An 11,405-nucleotide genomic window follows, 5' to 3' on the forward strand; every position below is an offset into this window, starting at 1 on the left:
TGACTGTGCCCTCATGGCCCACCAGGAGAACAACCTGCAGACGATTGTCGATAAGTTGTCCACCTCCTCAAAGCTGTTCAGCCTGACAATCAGCCTCAGTAAGACAGAAGTTCTCCTACAACCTACACCAAACAGTCACCCTCCTCAGCCATGCATCACCATCGACGGCACTATCCTGAAGAATGTGGAGTGCTTCAAGTATCTAGGAAGCACCATCTCCAGTGATGGATCCCTTGACAAAAAGATCATAGCAAGGATCCAGAAAGCCAGCCAGGCACTCAGGAAACTCCGTGTCAAAGTTCTGGAGCACAAGGACATTCAGCTTTGAACCAAGCTCAGGGTGTACAAGGCAGTGGTCCTCACCTCTCTCCTGTACGGCTGCGAAACCTGGACCTTGTACCACAGGCACATCAAACAGCTGGAGCAGTTTCACAAGCGCTCTCTGTGGTCGATCATGAGGATTCGATGGCAGGACCGAATCACCAACCAGGAAGTCCTTGACAGAGCCAACAGCACAGGCATTGAGGCAAGGATCCTCCAGGCCCAGCTATGCTGGACTGGCCATGTAATCCACATGGGTGAAACAAGAAACCCCAGGCAACTGCTCTACGGTGAGCTTGAGCATGGCAGTCACAATCAGGGCCGCCATGCTACTGCGTGGTGCGCCCTGAACAGAAAAGCTGCATCTGACTTTGAGGATGACCGAAATCAGCGCCTTGCAGCAGCACAAGAGCAACGCCACAAAGCTGTGTGTTCTAACAACCGCCGTTCCATGTCCAACCTGCAACCACATGTGTGCTTCGGCCTTCAGTCTCCGAAGCCACATGCGTATCCACAGATGACTGCACAATGATTAGTCTTCCTCGGACCCCGAGAGACAACCACCACCGCAATTTTGTTGAAAGAATTCATATCACGTGGTTTCTTGTCTTTAGGAGTGTTGTCTATTCCTTAGGACATCTAGTCGCTGCCGTTATTAGTAATCGAATCTCACTGGCATGTATATGGAGTGTACCAGCTGGAAACAGTATCTTACCATCTATTGCTGGTGGTTCTGACTGGAAATGCCTGTATACATTCAAATCCCAGGCTTCTGCATTGGAGATCTCAAAGATGGAAGTCTTGACATAAGATTTAGACAGCATATATTTTTAAAACATCTCCTGCCAGATCCTTTCAGTGATAATATCATTCCCATATGTAAAACAAAACAACCACAGAAACTCAAAGATTCAAGATTCAAGATTATTTATCACATGTATATTAAACATACTGTACAGTGAAATGTGTTCTTTGCATTAATAACCAACACATCAAAAGGTGTGCTAGAGGCAGCCCACAACTGTCACTACACATTCCGGTGCCAACCATCATATTCCTTCGAAGACCACTGAAGAAATGTATTGCTAATGAAGCACTTCTGAAATGTAGTCACTGTTGTAATGTGGGAAATGGGCAGCGGTCAGTAGAACACAGTGAACTCCCACAAACAGAAATATGGGAATATGTTATTTACAAATATTATAAGGGGGATAAATATTAGGCAGAACACCTTAGCTAACACAGATTTACTGCAGCCATTCTCCCCTCGTGCCTTACGATTTCTCACATCCATGTCAGAAAACAGAAGAGGCATTCTCCAATAGCTATTTCCTGGGACCATACACTCAGAGGCCACTTTATTAGGTACATCTGTACACCTGCTTATAAATTGCAAATAGCTATCAGACAATCATGTGGCAGCAACTCAATACATAAAAGCATGCAGACGTGGTCAAGAGATTCAGTTGTTCTTCAGACCAAACATCAGAATGGGGAAGAAATATGATCTAAGTGACTTTGACTGTGGAATGATTGTTGGTGTCAGATGGGGTGGTTTGAGTATCTCAGAAACTGCTGATCTCCTGGAACTTTCATTCACAACAGTCTCTAGAGTTTACAGAGAATGGTGTGAGAAACAAAATAACATCCTGTGAGCAGCAGTTCTGTTACTGAAAACACCTTGTTAATGAGAGAGGTCAGAGGAGAATGACCAGACTGATTCAAGCTGACAGGAAGGCGACAGTAACTCAAATAAACACATGTTACAACAGTTGTGTGCAGAAGAGCATCTCTGAATGCACAACACATCAAGCCTTGAAGTAAATGGGCTACAGCAGTAGAAGACCACAAACATAACTCAGTGGCCATTTTATAAGGTCAGGAGATAGCAAATAAAGTGGCCACTGAGCGTAAACTGGTTTATAAGAACAGTTAAAGTTACAAAGTTGTAGAGCACAGAAAAAGACCCATTGGCTCTTAATACCCCCATCACCCATTTTACCCATTTATACAAGTCCCATTTCCCTTCAATAGGTCCGTAGATTTCTACATCTTAGTGAATTAACTTACCGGCCGGCTGGTGGCGCAGTGGCATCAGCGCTGGACTTTGGAGCGAAGGCTCCCGAGTTCGAATCCAAGTCGGGCACATTTTCCATCCATGCTGGATTGAGCTAGCCACTCGGTCTCATAAAAAAAAACAAGGGTCGATTCAGGAATGTTCATAACGTGACCCGGTTAATCTGAAAGGAGACCACTCCTGACTCTACGCGCCAGACAAGAATGGCTGACTGTCTGGAGCGACACGCTAGGAATGACTTACTTAGTTAAGCCTATGACCCATGCTGGGTACAGGCTATCAATGGCAGCTCACCAGAATTCTCTGTCCTGGGCCAGTCTTTCAAGTTGTACTCAGGTGTAACTCATTTCAAAGATCCCTCTTCTCCCAGGGATGAGGTCTTCAGAGCTTCTGTAGCTCTGGGTTTTTATGGGATGTGTTGCTAGTCCATTGCTCAACCCTCCTCCCTTCACTGGGCTTGGGACATTCAGGGTGAAGCACTTGTCTAAAATGCTCTAAAAGCCTCTGCCTCCACAACCTCTTTGGCAACACTTTCGAGACTTCAACCACCCTCTGTGTGGAAAGAACTCTCCTCCCCTATTCTTCTAAACCTTAATATCTCAACTTAAACTCGTCTTTGACACCCTGCAATGGCAGACAATTTTTCCTAGTTATCCCCTTTATGTAACTCTGTAAGGTCACACTTCAGCCTTCTCCACTCCAGGGAAAACAAGTCCAGCTTATTTGGTCTGTCTTTATTACTGAAGTGCTCCATCCAGGCATCATTCTAATGAATCTGCTCTGTACCTTCTTCAATGAAACTGCATCCTTCCTATCATGCAATTACCAAACTGCATACAATCCTCCATATTCACCAGTGAAAAGAACCATGGCAGTTGTGGGGATGACTTGCTTGCATGTAAAGAAATTAAGAAAGAGTATGTGCTGGAGCTTTTGAAAGCTATTAAGTTAGATAAGTTGCTGGGACCAGATGGGATATACCCCAGGCTACTGTGAGAAGCGAGGGACGAGATTGCTGAGCCTCTGGTAATGATCTTTGCGTCATCAGTAGGGACGGGAGAGGTACCAGAGGATTGAAAGGTTGCAAACGTTGTTCCCTTGTTCAAGAAAGGGAGTAGAGATAGCCCAGGAAATTATAGACCAGTGAGTCTTATTTTAGTAGTGGCCAAGTTGTTGAAGATCCTGAGAGGTGGAATATATAAGCATTTGGAGAGACAGAATCTGGTTAGGGATAGTCAGCATGGCTTTGTCAAGAGCAGGTCATGCCTTACAAAACTGAACGAATTCTTGGAGGATGTGACAAAACACATTGATGACGGTAGAGGGCAGTGGATTTAGTGTATATGGATTTCAGTAACGCAATTGATAAAGTTCCCCATATGAGGCTCATTCAGAAAGTGATGAGGCATGGGATCCAAGGAGATCTTGCTTTGTGGATCCATAATTGGCTTGCCCACAGAAGGCAAAGGGTCATTGTAGATTGATCATATTCTGCGTGGAGGTTGGTGACCAGTGGTGTTCCACAGGGATCTGTTCTGGGACTCCTTCTCTTTGTGATTATTATAAATGACCTGGATGAAGAAGTAGAAGGGTGGGTTAGCAAGTTTCCTGATGACACAAAGGTTGGGGTTGTTTTGGATAGTCTGGAGGGTTGTCAGTGGTTACACTGGAGCATCGATAGGATGCAGAACTGGGCTAAGAAGTGGCAGATGGAATTCAACTCAGGTAAGTGTGAAGTGATTCATTTTGGTAGGTCAAATTTGAAGATAGAATATAATATTAATGGTAAGACTCTTGGCAGTGTGGAGGATCAGTGAGATCTTTGGGTTCCATGTCCATAGGGCACTCAAAGCTGCTGCGTAGGTTGACAGTACTGTTAAGATGGTGTATAGTGAGTTGGCCTTCATCAACTGAGGGACTGAGTTCAAGAGCCGTGAGGTAATGTTGCAGCTATATAGGACATTGGTCAGACCCCACTTGGAGTACTGTGTTTAGTTCTAGTCACCTCACTACAGGCAGGATGTGGATACTATAGAGAGAGTGCAGAGGAGATTTACAAGGATGTTGTCTGGATTAGGAAGCACTCCTTACTAGATTAGGTTGAGTAAACTCGGCCTTTTCTCCTTGAAGCCCTGGAGGATGAGGTGACCTGATAGAGGTGTATCAGATGATGAGAGGCGTTGATCGTGTGGATAGCCAGAGGTTTTTTCCCAGAGCTGAAATGGCTAATACAAGGGTCATAGTTTTAAGGTGCTTGGAAGGAGGTACAAGGGGGATGTCAGAGGTAAGTTTTTCACACAGAGTGGTGAGTGCGTGGAATGCACTGCCAGCGAAAGTGGTGGAGGTGGATACGATAGGGTCTTTTAAGAGACTCTTAGATAAGTACATGGAGCTTATAAAAATAGAGGGCTATGTGGTAGACAAATTCTGGGCAGTTTCTAAAATAGGTTACAAGGTTGGTAAAACATTGTGGGCCAAAGGGCCTGTAATGTGTTGTAGGCGAAGGGCCTATGATGTGTATGAATTGTCTGGCCATTCTCCTCTAACTCTCCCATTAATGAGGTGTTTTTGCCCACAGAACTGACAACCATTGGATGTTTTGTTTTGTTTTTTGCAAGCTCAAGAAACTGATGCGTGGGAAAATCCCAGAAGATCAGCTTTTCTCAAACAACCCTGTCTGGCACAAACAATCATTCCATGGTCAAAAATTACTTCAATCAAATATCTTTCCCATTCTGATGTTTGGTCTGAAGAACAATCGAACCTCTTGACCATATCAGCATGTTTTTATGCCTTGAGTTGCTGCCACATGATTGATTAATTAGATATTTGTATTAACGTGTACAGGTGTGTCTAATAAAGTGCTCACCGAGTGTATTTCAAAACTCACCAGGTTTAGTAATTTTGTCTTGTATGTGAAAGGTTTAGTAATGTGTTTTTGGCCAGCACCTTGTGTTAACTAACCAAATACTGTTCCAGGTGAACCAAATTACAGAGTGATAGCTATCATGTCAGATCTAGAGCTTAGGTTGTTGACAGGTTTGACATGTTTGTTTTCTGTTCCCTCTCTACTGCCTGTTTGTGCATATTTGTTTTGTGTTCTCCTTGTTCTGGTCTCCAGTCTTATCTCTGGAGGACGCAAACACGAGGAACTCTGCAGATGCTGGAAATTCAAGCAACACACATGAAAGTCGCTGGTGAACGCAGCAGGTCAGGCAGCATCTCTAGGAAGAGGTACAGTCGACGTTTCGGGCAGAGACCCTTCGTCAGGACTAACTGAAGGAAGAGCTAGTAAGAGATTTGAAGGTGGGAGGGGAAGGGGGAGGGGGAGATCCAAAATGATAGGAGAAGACAGGAGGGGGAGGGATGGAGCCAAGAGCTGGACAGTTAATTGGCAAAAGGGATATGAGAGGATCATGGGACAGGAGGCCTAGGGAGAAAGAAAAGGGGGAGGGGGAAAAAAACCCAGAGGATGGGCAAGGGGTATAGTCAGAAGGACAGAGGGAGAAAAAGGAGAGAGAGAAAGAATGTGTGTATATAAATAAATAACGGATGGGGTACAAGGGGGAGGTGGGGCATTAGATGCTGAACACCTACGCTCTGTTTGCCAGAGAAAGCAGGATCTCCCAGTGGCCACACATTTTAATTCCATATCCCATTCCCATCCTGATATGTCTATCCACGGCCTCCTCTGCTGTAAAGATGAAACCACACTCAGGTTGGAGGAACAACACCTTATATTCCGTCTGGGTAGCCTCTAACCTGATGGCATGAACATTGACTTCTCTAACTTCCGCTAATTCCCCACCTCCTCCTCGTACCCCATCCATTATTTAGTTATATACACACATTGGTTGTCTCTCTCTCCTTTTTCTCCCTCTGTCCCTCTCACTATACCCCTTGCCCATCCTCTGGGTTTTCCCCCCCCTCCCCCTTTTCTTTCTCCCTAGGCCTCCTGTCCCATGATCCTCTCGTATCCCTTTTGCCAATCAACTGTCCAGCTCTTGGCTCCATCCCTCCCCCTCCTGTCTTCTCCTATCATTTTGGATCTCCCCCTCCCCCTTCCCCTCCCACCTTCAAATCTCTTACTAGCTCTTCCTTCAGTTAGTCCTGACGAAGGGTCTCGGCCCAAAACTTCGACTGTACCTCTCCCTAGAGATGCTGCCTGGCCTGCTCCATTCACCAGCAACTTACATGTGTGTTGCTTATCTCTGGATGAGTTCATATTTTGATGATAAATGTCTTATGAGGCTTGTAATAAACTAGCTTTGGGTTACATCAGTTATTTGAATAATGAACTTTTTAAACCCTTCAGATTGACACCTTCCCTCGACAGGGGCCAAGGCATTATATTCCAATGTTATTCACAATGCTCAGTTCGTAAATGAAAGATGCATCATGAAAGAGTTCCCTTTGTTTCAATCGAGTGAATTCCAAAACAATGGACTTCTGGACATATTAGAATATGTACCTTCAACCCTCAAAAAGAACAGCTAAGCTACAAGAGGTAAAAATCAGACATGCTCACTGTGAGGATCCAGAGAGTGGCTTCACCCATTTCTCCACAATCGATGGATTTACCTGACGAGAATGCCATTAAATGAACCAGATGCTCAGGCGACCTCTTTGACTCCTGCTTGTCTGTCTATGAATAAATAAAACCTTTTTACGGATTGTGTTGACAATGCGTGCAAATTAAGATTTGTTTGGCACCTTGTGAAGGTTTATAGCAGGATGCAGTGTTGGTATTCAGGACTGAAAGCAATGCACACACAGTTTGAAAGTGCTTACATTCCACTCCAACACATCTTAGTCATTAGAAGTACGTGTTTCTCACTTCAAGTTGATTTGTCTTATTTTAAATGTCTTTCTCTTCTGCTCGAAACATTTACAATGACTTTCTCTCCAGGTGTCTCAGTGGGATCTCCTCAGCTACAATGCTTCAGTTCACAGATTTTCTATTTAAAAACACTTCTGATATCTACATAGGAATTTCAATGGCTGGCAAAAATATACTGAAAATCCAAATTATTCTTACAAAATATTCAGTGGGTGTTGAGCACAGTGGGGTCTCTGATGGCTTTGTGTGATGGTCTATGCTGTTTTGGTATTACTTCCATCAAAGTCAATGAAAATAAGAATGCAGAGAGATGAACGATGGACTGCCAGGACACCGTCGCTGAGAACCCAGACCAACCAAACAAACAGGTGAAGTGGGATACAGTGTAGGAAGTTCTCTGCGGAAAGAGGGAGCAGGTGACCAATATAGCATTTGAGTGGGGATCATTTTTGCAGTTGTTCACAAGTCCAAGTACATTGCAAGATTTGCATTAATTGGCCATTCCTGATTGCCCGTAAACTGACTGGCTAGTGAGGCAATTGACAGTCAGCCAGATACTGTGCAAGTGGAGTCACATATCCAGGTCAGAAGAAGCTGCAGAGAATTGCAGACACAGCTCGGCATGTCACAGGAACCAGTCTCCCCTCCATGGACACTTGGTAAAACAGCCAGCATACTCAAAGACCCCACCTACACTGGGCATTGTCTCTCCTCCTCTCTCCCATTGGCAGAAGACACAAAAGTCTGAAAGCACATACAAAAGCCTGAAGGTGGTTTTCGCAAATAAAACAACATGAGGCATTTTATGTTTAAGAAAAACCATAGCAGCACATTTATTGCACTCCAAATACTAAACACAGAAGCGCAGTAACAGTACTTTACATAATTACATTGTCGCACAGATTAGCCTCTTAAAGTGAACTCCAACTAATGTCAGTGGTTGTGAATGTACATTTCTCCCAGTTACATTACTCTACGCAGGCCCAGCCACAATTCACTAAAACCGCATTGTGAATCTCGGATATGCCACCCGGCTCATGTCCTGTGTTCAATGGGTAGAGGAAAAGCAGAGGTCTCTGGCTCATCCAGAGGTGTGTTGACCTACTCATGGTCATGTTGTGACAGCAGGGGCATGGTAGCGGGATCCTCCAAATCTTGGTGGGCTGGTTTAAGACGATCTATCAAAATACATTCAGCTTTACCTCTAATATCTATGATAGATGTTTTTCTCTCTATTCCAAAATCTGGAACAGGCCATTGTAAGGGGGCCCAAGGAGATGTTGGTGTGCGTCATGGTGGACAAAAACAAACAAAATGGAATATAGGTCAACAGGAACCCAAGAGTGCTGTACACCATGATGGGTAGTAGGAATAAGTGGAAAGGGATTGAATTTACTGAGGAGGGTGGAATGCAGATGAGATGCCGACAATATGGTCATGGTGTCAGGAATAAGTGGTATCACAGTACTCATAATGGCTGCATTGCCAACTCAGACATGGACGACTGCAGATCTTCTTTTGGAGTAGTTCTGAGCCCCAGCAGGATCCACATGAGACGATCATACCAACACTCATCAGTCAGGGAAGCCCTCAGAGCAGCCTGTAATGAGCAGTGAAACTGCTCGCATAGGCCATTGAACTGCGGGTGATACACCATGGTGTGATGCATCCTAACATCAAGGTCCTGGGCCATCGCAGCCCAGAGGTCTGAAATGAATTGGGGACCACGTTCAGAGGAAATGTCAGATGGGGTGCTAAACTGAGCTACCCAGGTACTAGTGGACACCTGAGCCACATCCGTGGCCATGGTCAAAGGCAGAGGGATGACTACAGTCCACCATGGTAAGTACGTGCATGAAACCCCAGGAGGGGGAGAAGGACCAACAAGGTCCACATTGACATGGTTAAACTGTTGCTCAGGGGCCTAAAAAGGTGCCAATGGCAGCTGAACATGACGATTCATTTTTGCCCACTGGCACTCCACAGGCTGCAGTCCAATCACACACATCCTTTCTAAGGCCAGGCCGCACAAACTTCAATGAATCCAGTTTCTGTGAGCCTGCATGCACAATGCCATATATGGAGTCAAAAATATTCTGCCTCCAGTTTGCAGGCTTTGTGGGCTGAGGACAACTAGTTAAGGCATCACGTAAGAGAAAACCCCAGCTTCCCCGAAATTAATGTCGGCGAACTGCAGGCCTGTGGCTACTGTTCAATAAGGCTAGGCCTCTGAGTCAGCAACTTGGTCGGCTGCCATGCCAACACAGTCAACCCGTATGTGTATGGCCTCACCGGCTGTCCGTGAGAGACAATCAGCCAAGGCATTATTTTTCCCCTTGATATGTTGTATGTCAGTTGTGAACTCGGATATGCAGGGCAAGCGGTATTGCTGTCGGGGACCAAGGGGCTGACATTTTGGCCATTACTTGCATGAGGGGTTTGTGGTCAACAAGTGCTGTGGAATGGCAACCCAGTAGAAGAAAAATTGTATTTCTATGTTATATTGACGGTCCTGTTGTACATACTATTTATTATAAATTACTATAAATTGCACATTGCACACTTAGATGGAGACGTAACATCAAGATTTTTACTCCTCGTGTATGTGAAGAATGTAAGTAATAAAGTCAATTCAATTCAATTCATGAAAATGGCAGCCAGCCAGATAGAGACCGAGAAGCTCACGGTCAAAATGCTGCACTTCCTTTCAGTGGGAGCGGTGCTACCAGCTGAAGAAGGCGAGTGGCTGCCACACACCTCCAACCAACTGTTGGTCACAGCAGCCACAGCACGGTCCAGAGAGTCCGTTGTAGTGACTATGGGTGCATTGAGGAGCGAGTGAGCCAGTAAGGACATGTTGGAAAGAGCATGTTTGATATCGTCAAATGCCCGGATCATGTCCGTTGACTAGTCAAGCATGTCATTAGGGGTATTGCCTTTAAGCACACTATACAGGGGGAGCATAAATTCAGCAGCTCATGGAATTTACCATACCTAAAACCTCCTGTAGTTTTTCAGTAGTGTGGGGCCGTGGCAAATCCATAATAGCAGCTACTTTTGGTGGGAGGGGTTTGAGATACGATGGTCGACAACCCAAACTAGCACTTAGCAGGGTTAATAATCAACTGTGTTGGTTTAAGTTGCTTGAAAAGTGTGTGGAGATTAGAGGTGAGTTTGGATTTTGATGCACTGGCAACAAGAACCGGTAAACAAAAATCCAGAGGTCATCCAGTCCTGGCAACTTCCATGTAAATTTTCTCTGCACTCTTTCAACCTTATTTCCATCTTTCCTGTAGATGTGGGAAGGAACAGACACTTGTGTTATTACCAAAAGAAAGGAATCCATTTTGCCTTCATCTGCAATTGCCAGGACATCCAAATCGATAAAATCTATGTTGACTCCAGCCAGAGTCCAGAATCAGAACCAGTTTTAATATGGGGACAAGCCCCCACTACCTATTAAATGCTCTCAATAGTGTGCACCTCAAATAGCCTCTGACAACCAAGTCCAGCTCCTGACCTTCACGTGTGGCTTTGCTGCTAAGCCCGGCAGAACCATCTCTACTGACAGCGGAAGGGCCAAAGGCAGAGCAAATCCGGTCACTTTGGGCAGACGGGGCTCGTCAGCTGTGGTTGGCAGCTCATCCAGGAGAAGGTGAACTCTGATCTCAAACCACGCTGCTTTGTGGCTATACCTACTCATGGCGAAGGCTTCAGGAGTAAACACCGACAGGAAATTATGGAGCTGGAGTCTCTAAGGCAGTCCTACACTGAGTTCAATGCTGACTGGCAACTCCTGTGATGCTGCTGGTACCAGACTGTATCAGTCTCTGCCGCTCCCTTCGGTTCATCAGTTCCATAGAGAGGGGGAGCTTGCTACGAGGGCAACAGCCTGCTCTCCATATTGTACTGCCCAGGCTTGCGTATCCAGACAGCTAGGATGCAAACTCCATGGTCAGCTCTGACCGACAGAGGCCTCAGACTCAGATGTATACCTGTGTGTATGTATATAGAAACATCAAAAACCTACAGCCCAATACAGGCCTTTCAGTCTACAATGCTGTGCCGAACATGTACTTACTTTAGAAATTACATGGGGTTACCCATAGCCTTCTATTTTTCTGAGCTCCATGTACCTGTCCAGGAGTATCTTAAAAGACCCTATTG

This window comes from Mobula hypostoma, chromosome 9 (assembly GCF_963921235.1).
Source record: "Mobula hypostoma chromosome 9, sMobHyp1.1, whole genome shotgun sequence".
In the NCBI taxonomy this organism is placed as follows: Eukaryota; Metazoa; Chordata; class Chondrichthyes; order Myliobatiformes; family Myliobatidae; genus Mobula; species Mobula hypostoma.